We start from the raw sequence: 13829 nt of genomic DNA, 5'->3' as shown, positions 1-13829 counted from the left end.
TAGCCTTGGGTACCAGATGGAGCCCTGGTACGGTCCCTACGGCTTCGCCTTCCTGGTGACGTGCACCGCCTGTTACGTAAACCTGGGCCACTGTCTGATCGCCTGGTTCTTCTCGGAGCAGAGGGAGTTGGGAAAGTATGGCGAGTTCCTGGAGACCTTCATGCCGCCATCTCCGAGAGACGCCTGCTACAGCGGGCTCACGGGAGCTCTGCTAAGCCTAAAGGTGCTCCTCTACAATCAGAATCCGGATGCAGACTACGATTTCGCCTCGTTTAAGATGGCGGTGCCACACTGGTTCGGGCTGCTCGTGGAACTGATTCATCTGCACATCTACACACCCAAGGGATGGATTCTGGGTCACATAGCCGGTGTTTTGGTCGGCCTGGCGCTCGTTCATACACCCCTAAGCAACCTGGCAAGGATTTAATCAAACGCATTTCTGCTAGCTAAATTAGATGGGGCCACCGAAGGTGTTGGCTTCTACAGCTGTTGTCGGTCGGGGTTCAAGGTAAAAAGTTTTAATCCTAGGAAGGCTGCCGACAATAGTCGTTACGAAGTGTTAGAGTGGCAGTGTTTCTGAAGACAAATATAGTTCTCTAGTGCGGTTATTAAACTGGGCTAAGCAGAAAATTATTGTCAAAATTTCCGAGACGTGAAAACCTCCTACACTACATGTATAATGAATAAAAATACGTATTTGTAAATATATCTGGTTAGTGTGGCAGTGTTTCTGAAGACAAATATAGTTCTCTAGTGCGGTTATTAAACTGGGCTAAGCAGAAAATTATTGTCAAAATTTCCGAGACGTGAAAACCTCCTACACTACATGTATAATGAATAAAAATACGTATTTGTAAATATATCTGAGCACAATTTGGAGTTTTGTGTTTGTCCTTCCCTTCTTTCCCCTTTTCCACGGTTTCTATGCGAGTCTTACAGTTGTATTCTTAAACGCTACTAGACTCCAGTCGAGTCGAGGAAAAAATAATGCCTCCACTCAAGCGGCATTTGGCTTCACGGACGCTTCTCGGCAATTCCACCAGCAGGAGGAATTCCTCGCGATTTCGTACTCCACTCCAGTGCTACGGGGGATGTCTTGAAACGAGATTATACCTACATGTTTTGTCTAAAACATAATGTTGGTGCGAAATGGGGATATATGTTTCTGTTATATTTAAAAGAATCTGCTCTACAAGCACTGAATCGGTAGATTTCAAGCTTTTCTTTAGCCAGCGTAAACGTTTTAGTTGCATTATTAGTAAAAGGAACAGAAGCTCTTTCCAGTCTGGCAACAGTATAGACAAAAAAAAAAAACAGCGGTTAATTTTTTCTTGCATAAATTCGATGAAGCATCAAGCCTTTTTGCGGACTAGTCTTTTAGAAGAGATGTATTATGCATTGTGTGTGTTGTTTTAACTGGAGGTTTCTAACTAGCCCTGTTCACATCATCGGCATCCTCCGAAATGCAGCAGTAACATTCAGTGCTGGTGCCACTTGAGGATACTACGCCAACAGAAATATATATTTTAGGCATTTGTGTTGGCGTAAAACCACATTAATCTGGCACAAAAAACCATAACGAATGTGCCGTGTCAGTGAAAATTATAAATTCAACATGCGAACTGTACGTGTGGACTCGAAAGCATATGCATGTCCACAGAATAGCTGGTGCTTATGCGGCATTAAAACTGCTCTAGCATGTTTTCCTTGCTGCATGTAAATACAAAGAGAGAGAGAGAGAAGATACTTTATTGCGATAAAGTTGATCCCCGGTCCGGGACGTCATCAGGACGTTAGGCACTCTTGGCGTGGATGGCTTTGATATGCATCAAGAGTAGTGGCCACTAGATGGCTTGCAGCCCTGGTGGGGGAGTGACCCTGTGGCTCCAGGAGGAGGGAGGGGGTGTGTTAGGGGGAAAGAATATGGTTGAGAAGTGAGCAGTTGCTCGGCGGGTAGGCCCAATAAGAACAATAAGTGTGTTCAGGGGTGGGGTAGCCCCCGCACACCTGACGGGGGGGGGGGGGGGGGGGGGGGGGGAGTAGCCAAGCCGTTCGGTGATGTGATGATGGAAAAGGTCACAGGGGAGTGAATTTGTCTGTGCTTGTCTGAGGATGGCTGGGGCCTCTCTGGACGTCGTGTGTGTGATGAGTAGCAGGAAGCAAGAATTGTGCCGCGGCGTTCGTAGACGATCATGTCGTTCTTTCTTGTGCTGGCGCGTCAAGACTTGCATTACTGCAGCCGATGGCCAAGGGCTGCCAGGACCCGGATCTGGGTTGTCTCGGGTCGCGGAATGAGCCGCTTCATTCCCAGTTATGCCTTGGTGTCCTGCTATCCATTCCAGCCGAATGTGGGTGAAAGGATGGCGGTGTAGATACAATTGCACTTCGGTCGTGATATGGGGCGGTAGTTTGTTGAGTTTAAAATCTCGCAGGACCTCCTGGCTGTCCATGGGGATTATAATGTTCGTGGTGGGGTATATACGTATGCAACGTAATGGCTTCGAGAATGTTCTGTTCTTCCTCATCTGTTTCTGTGGGCACCTGGGTATGTTTGTAAATGGCTGTTTCCATTGTACTGCAGGCGGCTGTAAGCGCCGTGCCCTCCTGAAAACTTGCGTCAATGTAGTATATGCCAGGGTCATCTTGGCCGTAGTGGATAGCTCTCATCTGGTGACGGTTAGAATGGCGAGCGGGGTCCATATTTTTTGTATTGGAGCCACCGTGAGTCGTGGAATCGTTTTCCACGGTGGACGTTTTGGTGAAGACAAAAACTGGGGGTACAATGTAGCCCAAATCCTGGAGGAGGGCTCTTCCTTACGCCGTGGTACTGAGGCGGGTGTGTTGTGCCTCGAGGTGAACGGAAACTCGGTCATGGATGTGATTGTCAAGAGCCATGGCTTCTATGACCTGACTTGGTGCGCAGTTGGGCCTCCTAATTCTGTTCTGAGACACAAACGAAGTGCTGCTTCCAACTTCTTGTGTCTTGTGGTTGTCAGACGGACATACGGTAAGGCGTACAGTGCGCGGGTGTAGATTAGGGCCTCTACTATTCAGCGGAGGGCTGATTAAGTCATTCCTCTGTTTCAGCGGATGATAGGCTGAATTGATGTTTTTAATTTGATGAATATTGCGAATGGTGTGAAGCCATACCGTGTGCTGATTGTCTCCTTGCCAGAGGAAGGCGAGGACACGGATACATGCCTTGCGGGGTATAGCGGTGCTCTTGAGGCAAAGTGTGATAAGATCTCGTTGTGCCCGAGCCTTTCCTTTTACTCACTCATTGGTGATAACTATATATTCTGATTTTCCTGTGGCACATGACAGACCTACTCCTTTGGCGCATGTCCCAACTATATCAAGGGCTTCTTGGAATGCCGTCTCCTGTTCCCCAGGATTGCCTGTGTGGTACCAGATGGTAATAACATCTGCGTATAAGGCATGACGGATATGGGGTATGTGGCTGAGGTGGTAGGGAAGGTTAATCATGGCAACGTTGTGTGACGTTTGAGATATGATAGGTCTTTGTGGCGTGCCTTTTGTGATAGGGTAGAGGTCTGATAGTTGTCCCTCACTGTCTAGGATGCGTTAAGTTCTTTCCGTAAGGAAGGCTTGAGCGTAGTTGTATAATCTGCCGGAAATCCAGAGTCGTTCGTGTACGTTTTGATGGTCTGTTCAAGTGTCTTGCGTCCTGTACGTTTTGATGGTCTGTTCAAGTGTCTTGCGTTGAGTTCTGCGGCCCGTAGCCCCAGTCCTCTGCAGTTCCATTAAACAATGCTAATCCCTATTTTTATCGACCAAGTTTGAAAGCGATAACAGTGAGCTGTTGGCTCAGCGCTGAGAGTTGTTTTTCCAGCCTTGTAAACCGGACTTCGTAGCTGTCTCTCTCAAAAGTGGGGGTACCCCGGACTAAATCAGCGTAAGTCCTTTCGTGCATCCGTGGGTGTTGGATCGGATTAAATGGAGGTGGCGGCGGCGGCGGTGGTGGTGGTGCCCCCTTCTTCCTCCTGGACTCTTGATTGGGCTCCGCGTGCTTCCTTGCCCTTTCCCTCAGTAGCTTCCCGATCTCTGTCTTCTTCGGGCAGACATTGCTTGTCGCCAAGTGTTCATTTTTTTGCAGATCTGGCAGTACGGGGTCGGATTTGGGCACGGGTTGGTGTTACCTTGGTCATCTTGCGTTTCCTCGTGGTGTTTGCCGCACAAAGAGCAGACCGTCTCTTTGTGGCAGATGTCTTGCTTGTGACCCGCGCCGTGGCAGTTTGTGCATGTCACCGCCTTGGCTCTATATGGGTACACTGGGGTGATGCAAAGCGCGTACCTAACGAACCTTGGCAATCGATTACCCTCGAACGTTATCATCGCAGTGCGTCCTTTCCTTCCCAGAAGTCGGACCGTGACGATGTCGTGGGTGTCACATCGGAGCCTGTCCCGGAGAGAGGTGTTGTCCTCACCCTCGTCTACTTCATATATGACCCCTCGAATTTGGTTATCCTGCAGTGTTTTGTAAGCTTGTACGGGAATCTCTTCTTCGTTAGCAACTGGAATTCCAGTGATCTCCAGTAACGCCTTGGCGGTAGGCTCAGATGAAGTTTGTGCGGAGATAGTATTGCTCTCCTTCTGTAGCTTTACTGATATCTTCTGTGATTGTGTGCCTAGCGTTTTTGTGAAGGCTTCCTCCAGGGTTCTTTTCGGTATGGTGCTAAGGTCTGTCTTCGTTCGTGGTCGAAGTATGACAGTGAAGAGCTGGCGTGGGGCCTGTGCCTTGCCTTCGCTTTCAGTGGTCTTCTTGCGAGTGTATCGTGCCCGCTTGATGGTCTTTTTGGATTGGACCAAAGACCATACTGGGCCGTCGTCCTCTTCTGTGATTGAGCTTTGCGTTGCGGCGGTGCTGACGAGAGTGTCCGCTGTCGCCGCCTGTGTTGAGAGTGACGTCCCAGGCGCCATGGCCGCATGCCGCTTGCGGCTCTCGCTGTCGTCTTGTCGGCCATTTTTCTCCGGTGTACTCGCCGACGAGGTGGCCGACTCTTTTTCATTAGATTTAGGAATCGGTGTATTCTTGAACCGTGGCTTTGTGGTAGTCTGCCTGTTTCCTGGCGCTTCCGGCCGAGAAAGATCGTCTAGAGCTTGCTGTAATATTTCCGTGATTTCCTCTTTTGAGGCCTTCCCTAGCAGAGCGACTAGGAGCGATTTGATTTCGTTCGCGGTACTTTGAGTTACCGGAGCTGGATGAGGTTGACTCGGTGGTGGTTCCGAGTTGATGGCCGGCAGGGCGGGCCAGTTGATCGTTGTTTCCGGTTTCGGAGGATTCAGAGTTGGCGTCGTAAATCGGAACACCGCATTGGGGTTGGCGGTCACAGCTGCGGTGTCCATCGTCTCCATCGCAGCGGTTAGGCCTAGCAATGCACCGGCTCAGACCGCTTTAGTGCTGGCTCTTTGGGTGCGGAAATTCGGCATGTTGGCCCCCGGTATGATATACCCTGGAGTGCTATGTTGCGCTTTTTGCACTCCCAGGAGACTTGGAAGAGGGAAGTGACGTCAACGACACAGCAAACGCAGATTGGATGTTGACAGAAGAGAACGAAATCAACACCCAATCTGCGCTTGCTGTATCGTTGACGTCACTTCCCTCTCCCTAGTCTCCTGGGAGTGCAAAAAGCGCAACATACCTGCCGAAATCTACACTTCGAAGCAATGGTCGGTATACTTCTGTCTTAAAACGGAGTCAAGAAATTCGAAAATTTTCAGAGCGGTCGAAAGAGCAGGGCGTCTCAGTCGGGCTTTGGGCACCGTACAAGGTGCGTCAAACAACTCGTCAAACATCGCTTCCTAAACACGGCCCTCGTCGTCGTCGTCCGAGCTGCTGGTGTTTTCGTTGTCTGCTAGCTTCGCCAGCAGCACTGACGGTGCCACCACTAACATTAAACGTTTCCGTTTCAACGACATTTCACATCAATTCGGAGAGCACAACACAGTAATGACGGCGTCGAGACTGACGGTTGTTTTCGCAGACCTTTTTCTGCGGAGTAGCTGCGTTATCGCCGTCCACTTTCGACACAAAAGCAAAATGGCGGAATGGCTGGAGTCACGTGACCGGTCGGCAGCCAGATTTCTCGCGCGCTCCCATGGGAGCGCGCGAGAAATCAAGTCAGAGCGCCTCAAACCGCTCCGATTCGGAGGACGGCGAAAGTCGGAGCTTAGAGAGCGCTCCGAAAGAACCATTCGAATATATCTGGAGCGCCTGGCATCGACCAGCGAATGCACTACGGCTTTTCAGAGCGCTCCAAGAGGCTGAAAAGCGACCAGCGAATATACTATTAGATGGTGTTGTGTCGCGTGTGACAAGCACTGCGTGCCCTGCGTGTGTTTCAGAACGTTTTCTTCTTCTTCCTTTTGTGTATAAATTCAGTTGCGAGTCAGCGCTTGTGTGTCCTAAAGCCCCTCGATGTGTTTGCGCTTGTCTTGCAAGTAGCGTCAAATGCGCGAGTGCACGAGACCCATGTCTCGAGCGGCCCTTGGAAGCAAATGGCGGCGCAGCACTGAAATGAGCGGGCCTTGGAAGCGAATGGCGGCGGAGCACCCGGTCATAGCACGTGTCTCGAGCGCTTCCACAACAATGGTTGGCGGTACTTGTAAAAAACGCTTTTACCAAGGGGCTTTAGTGTGTCCTGCATGTTCCTTTTCTCTGTCCTTGTCTTTGTGTGCGCTGTTCTGTTCATCATTTTTTCACAGAATCTGTGTGCTCGGTGGTGGGTGATACTTATGGTGGCGCCTTCGTACGAAACAGTGACTCTAGAAGCGAAAAAGTCGATGTGATCATCGTCGGTGCTCCCCGCTTTCCCAGTTAGCCCTATCCTAAAAGGAACTTTGTGACGCGCGACGAGTGGTCAAAAAGTGATCCCGCGTATATTTGGAAGATTAAGTTCTGCCAACAAACGTGGGTTTAAATGTTTTACTTTGAATATAACAAGTGTAAGTAGTCTGTGCGCACTATGGAGACTTAATCGCGGTTTTAGTGCGTACGCGTAACGACCCTGCCCCATCACTTTCTTCCGAAAGCTTGACATGGTTACCTTTGCAGCCGGCCTGTTTCTTCGGATGTAATTCGCAATTAGCAACGTTGTTTTAACAAAAAAAAAAAGAATATATATATATATATATATATATATATATATATATATATATATATATATATATATATATATGCGGGTTTGTGTGTGTATGTGTGTGTCTGTCTCTGTGTGTGTGCGCGCGCGCGTGTGTTTGTGTAGCAACATATTGATCGAAGTGGCTACTGAACGATCGCTGCTTTTTCCTGAGTTCGCTAGATACCAAGCATAGCAGAAATTAACCTCCAAACGGCTTTATATTAGGCTGTTTGACGTCAAATAAATTTATGAGTTCAGAAATCGTCTCGATATTTTTGGATGTAAAAGGGCTGCACATGAGGGCGATGTTTGACTGTGTTGACGTTCGTGACGCACATGATGCAGTGTTGTACAGGTTCCTCCGAAACGGGAACGGAAGCTCGTTCCTCGTTTCTTCTCAGTCTTGCAACGAGTTCCGGCTACAAGTTCCAGTTGTTCGAAAAGAACGCGTTCCCATTACTTTTCTGAAATTGGAACGTGTCGTTACCTCAGCGTTAAATTTGCTCATTTATAAAATGTTGTGGTGGGGGTAATCCGTAGATAAAATCAAACAAGCAAGTTAAAGTATCCCCATCTAACTACGTGTCCTGTCGACACGATCACATCTGTTTCAGTTCTTCGTTTTCGACTATCGAACATTTCCCCATCCCTTGAACTCAGAGTTCCAAATAGTCGAATTATAAAGCCTAAATGGCTACTAAATTCGGGTAAAAAAAACAAACCTATATATATATATATATATATATATATATATATATATATATATATATATATATATATAGCAAAACCGCCTTCTTTCTTTTTTGTCGTTTTTTCGAAAACGTACCGAGACCCCGTTCCAGTTCCCCCCATAAGATGAACTGCGGCGTTTCCTTGTTCCTCCTAAAAATAACGGGTTCCGTACAACATTTAGAGAATTTTTGGTGCCGAGCAAAACATATAAGAATGATTCGGAGCCTCTGCGGAGCTGTCTTTGCAGAATGGCATTGTAGAAATCTAAGTTTAGTGAGCCGCATTATGCGTGAAAACAAAATTCTGTAAACATTTGGATCATTTTCTCGAACCTACCGTGTTCCTATCCCACCGGCCTGGTTCGTTCGTTTGTTGCTTTTTTCGAACCTTTTTTCCGGCACTTTCCCAGGGAGGGCATTAGTCAAGGTTGCTTTTGTCGACTCGCGAGATGTCTCCAACCTCTTGTCGTGTTCTGAACTGTACTGTTTATTGGCGATCAACGCTCACAACATATAAAACAAATCATGACGCAAAATAAGACGTATATAACGCAACGGTGCCTCGTTTAGTATCCGTAATATGTACTGCTGAACAGTGGGGTATCAATGTGGTCGCGGCGCTTCTTTTATCACACTAAAACGTTGCGTGACAAGTCAAATGGCGGGCAAATGCGCTGGCTGCCCGTGCGTTATAAATATATCGACTGTTCATCGCACCACACTTCGGGTCGGAGGACTGATCGATCTTGGTGAACCCCAATGCACAAGGCGAAACGAACCCCCTCCCGACAACGCCGCGGTGCCTATTTCGTCCATTCTTGCGTTCTGTGACCTGCAGCTACGAGGTTTTGTTTGTTGGTTAGTTGTGAGATGCACTCCGGCCAAAGCGGGGTTCGAACCGCATTCCTTCGCGTGACAGACGCGTGCGCTTCCAACTCCGCCACGCATGCGGCAAAATTTTCATTGGTTCTTCGGCGCTGCGTTGACTGAAGGGAACGCGGTGCACTTGTGCGTGGGTGTAATATTTTGCTCACTTTCCAAAGTGCCACTTGTGAAGCCCCTGTTGAAAATAACATTTTATGAATAACGTTCAACTGATTTACGAACCACATCTATTAAGCATTATGGCTGCTTGTTTGTAATATCAACTTTAATTTCCCCCAAATTTGTATGAATTGTGCAGCCGGAAAGTAAAAGTCGTTTACGGTAGCACATTCGGCAAACATTTATCTGCTTTCTTTAATATAAATATTGAAAGCCAGAAAGTAGAAAGCGAAAGAAGGTAGCCTCCGCTGCTATAGGTCTCTACAGCGTTAGCCTCACGCATGTTGTGGATCTTTAAGATGGTCGCCTCTGAAGGCTGCTGCAGCGTGCGAGCGTCTGCTGCAGCAGATTGGGCATGACGCACTAAACTCCGTCCACACCTAGGTTGACAGTGCGGTGGAAGCTACGGGTTCGCTGGACCAGTCACACGTCCATATATTTCCCCACGTGATCACGCTCCCGCCCATGCCCACGCGCAGGGCCGGATTATCCAGACTTCAAAGCGTTCAAATGAACCGGGCCCTCCTCGCGAAGAGGGCCCCCGACAGGTACGATAAGATTGCGGCGCTCAGAGTTTGGCCCGCCAAACATAGAACTCTACCCCCTGCTAGTCAACAATCAAATAAAGTGATTTCTAGGTCAACCACTCATTTTCGGTTGCGTGATCTCTCATGGCTCCAAGAAAGTCAGTGGTACAAAAATCCTCGTGCAAACACGCTTATATATATATATATATATATGAAGGCATTTTGTTATTTGATTACATTTCAGTGGTGGGCATCGCATAAGCATGTCTGGGTTAATTGTACACAAATCGTGTAAGGGATCTATATGTGCAAGCTCCTTTGTAAGAAAGAAAATGTAAGCTCGTTTGTAAGAAAGAAAATGTGCAAGCTCCTTTGTAAGAAAGAAAAAGAGAGAAAAAGAGAGAGAGATAACCCAGATATATATATACTCTGCTAAACACGTGAAACTCTCAGAAGCAATCCGGAACGAGTTTAAATGGCCGAATATCATAACGCACACATATTCTAATACCTTCAACTGAAGCTTAGTTGTTTTTAGTTGTTTTTTTCCTTGTAGTCTCTAAAACCAGAGGCAGTATTTTTACACCTTAGCGCCACATCGAAATAAGAAGTCCGGAAGTTTTCAAACTTCCTCATGTAGTAGTAAGATCAGAAATGACTTTAAGCGCATAGGCAGGCTTCGACCTTTTCTTTTTTGTCTGCTGTTTTTGCCTACCCGTTGGAACGCGGTGGCGTATGCACTCACTGTCAGCGAAATTGAACATTAATTATATATCGTCGTAATTTGACGAAAACTGCTTGCAGTGAGCGTCGTGTATCGGAGATTTTTCCTAGATTAGCCGGCCAAATACGACTTGTATATTATGATTGAGAGAGTGGATCGCCTGACACAAAGCGTGAAAGATTTTGTAAAGGGTATATATACGAGGGGCGTCCATAAAGTTCGTATTATCGCCACAAAAAATTGAAAAAAGAACAAAACAGGCATCAGCATGAGTGCGCGTCCCTCTAGTTTCCGCACAGTATAAACATCGCATGCTATAGTAGCTGGGAACGCCGCCAGAGAGTCGAAACAAAAATGGCACCGCCCGTCGGTGCCAAGCACATGCAATGATCCGTTTTTTTTTTTGTTTTTTTTTTTAAGGGAAGCAATGCCAGGGATATTAATTGCAATCTGGTCTGGGAGCGTTGTTCGCGGACAACGTTCCGGTTTATGACACTTTGGTTAAATGGCGCAGACGCTTCCAGTGTGGCCAAACAAGAGGAAAGCATTTCAAGGACGGCGACCAAGTGACTGCTGAAGTGGAACGGTTCCTGAACACTCAAAACGAGGAGTTCTATAACAATGGCCTTCGGCCTATGGTGCATCGCTGGAAAAAAGTGGGTAACTTTTGGTGGCGAACATGTAGTGAGAGTCTCAACTCCTACTCGAGTTTGATTGCTGAATCTCTATTCCTTCGTGACAATAATACGAACTTTATGAACGCCCCTCGTAATTTCTTTCCTAATCTTATCTGTTAATAAAGTCCCAGCTATGTGTGTGGGTTCTTTCAGAACCTAAATTTTCCTCTCCGGATGGTTTTCGCTCATCATATGAAAAATCATAACCTTTGGTACATTTGTTGTGATAATCCGTACTGCCATATTAACATCAGCTTAAATGAAACTAGAGTAACGAAGTGTCTAGCTTACACCATAGCGTCCTATTCTGAAACACTGGTAGATCAAATAATTCAACAACATGAACGGTCGCTATCCATTCCCGGATATAATGTCAAAAGGTGTCTAATGAAAAAAAAAAGAACAAAAAAAAAAAGACAGCTTCACTATTTTGATAAGCCGGGCCCTCCCGACTCTTGAGCAGGAGGTAATAAAAGATTTGGTGGCTGATTGGTCCGGACAAGGAGGTCCGGACGAGGAGGCCCGGACAAAGTGGCCTTGAGAAGTCCAGTCTCGGCATCTGACGCCCACCGGTGAGGGATCGCTGTGCAGAATCGTGCGGGTTGTTGGGCGATTTGGTGCGATATTTGAGAATACATGGTAGCGCCCCCAGACAAGTGCGAAAAGAGAACTGAACACCACTGTGCGCAGAGTGGTGTCCAGTTCCCCTTCTGTGGTCCTCATCTTCGAGCGCTACCACGTATTCTAAAAAGGTCGTTGTGTAGTCCTCTGTGACAACGCTATTATAGGTCGCTATAGCAGGAGTCCGATCTTTGTTTTAGGAAGGGTGTCCTCACCGGTCGTCCGAGCTGCAGTGAGATACTTTTGAGCCTGTGCTGATGTCAAGCGTCCACCGCACGCTGTTCACATTGTCAACATTTTCTATTCCTGCCTGTTTTAATTCAGATGAGCATCGTACGTAGTGCCTATTGGAGTATATAACAACTATTGTGTGTTGCATGTTTTAAAACTCCAGGTAAGCAATCGTACTGCCATGGTCAAATTGGCCATCTACAGCGGAGGAACCAGACGTCATTTGAATGTGGACTAACCTCTTTCTGTGCCTTATTTCAACAAATCCATCTTGATAGCCAACACTGTTATTCTTGAGATACAAAAGTTTTCTTTGCCAGATCATATATAAGCATTCCGTTCACTTTAATTTCTTAGAGTCATCCAGTTAATGAAATGGTTAATCGCATCACCCGGTTAATATTCTGGAGCCTGGCAGCATGGAGCGAAATTGAGAGGCCTTTGTTCAAGTAGGAAAAACTATCATACCAGGTAATTGACACCCCAAAATAGCCTTTTTACTCGAGATACCAGCGAAGGAAAAACCCCAGAAAAGGCAAGCATCAGTGAATCATTCCTTGTTAACACGGAGGCTTGAACGGGTTGGTGTATAGCATTAAAAATTAATATGATGCAATGCACAAACAAAACAAAAAAAAAAGTATTTTCAGGATTAAAGTTTTCGGACTACACATATTTAAAAGTTGACATTTTACGCGGCGCGTACGAGTATCGTTTATTATAACGAAACGTGACGGATGTTGTGAATGCCAGAGTATGTTAATGATGATTTAACTATGATAAAAGCTTCTTTTCGAGCTAACAAAGCAGGCATTTGCCAGGGTGTGCTGTGTATAAGTAATTATTGCTTGCGGACTAGGCAGCAGATGCGGACTATGCACCGGGTGCAGATTATCTAGGTTGAAGAAAGAAAGTTTAACTTGAATTCCAACGCGAAGTTTTCTCTTCTTTTTTTTTAACCGAAGTCTGCCTTTGCAGACGATCCATCGTGTGTGGACCATAGTCCGGACACTACGATACGCCAAAGCGCTGTGGTGTGTGCTTGTTTATGTTCGTGTATCCTCTTTTTGCACTGCTCATCTTTTCAGCAATCCCACTCTGTTGTGGACCCGGCAGTTCCGCCGCTCTTTCGACCGTGCGCATTCATAATGAAACACCGGACTCACGGGCGATTATACGTAAAGCTTAACAAAGTGTTCTTCCATTTATTTATCTAAATTATTTCTTTTTCGTTAAGGCCGTCGTCGAAAAAAGTGGGGCCAAGTGTTGTCCGTCGAAGGACACGTAGCGTGTCGGCCGCCCATTGACGACCCGATGATGGGGCGCCGGCGCCCTTCGCCTCTGGGGTGGGTCATTCCGCGGGACCCGGAGGCCTCCGCCCCTGGCTCAAGCCTCGCGTGAGGGCCCTGCGAAGAACCGTCCGCCCGTGCGCCCTTCTCGGTCATGCGGGTGGCCATTACTCCGCACGCCGCTCGCGCGGGGAATGTGCGGCTCTCGAGGGCCCAAAGGGAGACCGGATAATCCTCTTTACTTAAAAGCATCCGTTGTACAGCGCTGTGGATGGGAATCCCGGGGGACTGCTGGGCAACGATGGGATACAAAAGCTGTGTGTCCCAACGATGAGATACGGAACTGTGTATCCCATACATACATACACAATCTGTATCCCAACGATGGGACGCCCGTCCAATGCGTTTGTGGCCTGGATTTGGCATGTTTGGGCGTTAGGTTACGTCACTTGACCTTTGACCTCTTACATTTCCCACTGAAGTTAGCGGGATTAAACGGCAACACGATTCTGCACCAGTTGAAATTATGTATGATTAGTACGCTAATTTATATATCAATTTTATTACCCACATTATTTACCAATTTCAAGGCATAAAATCATTCTACGATCCACTGTCCTTACTTGGGACGAGTCTGGGATACGTAAAGTTGTGTTTGCCATGTTCGTAGCCTTTTGACAGGCAGAATACCCCACTCTGCCTGTCATAAGGTTACGTAAGGTTACTTTATAGAAAAACAAAATCTTTGCGCCGTGTTTTTATCTCACAATGTGAGATGCGACTGGCCATTCCTTTGTGGCGGAAGTGTGGAAAAGGTTAAAGAAAAAAAAAAAAGAAACAAAT

This window comes from Ixodes scapularis, unplaced genomic scaffold (genome assembly GCF_016920785.2).
Source record: "Ixodes scapularis isolate PalLabHiFi unplaced genomic scaffold, ASM1692078v2 PGA_scaffold3__209_contigs__length_174095766, whole genome shotgun sequence".
NCBI classification, from domain to species: domain Eukaryota; kingdom Metazoa; phylum Arthropoda; class Arachnida; order Ixodida; family Ixodidae; genus Ixodes; species Ixodes scapularis.
Note: the sequence above shows the minus strand (reverse complement) of the source record.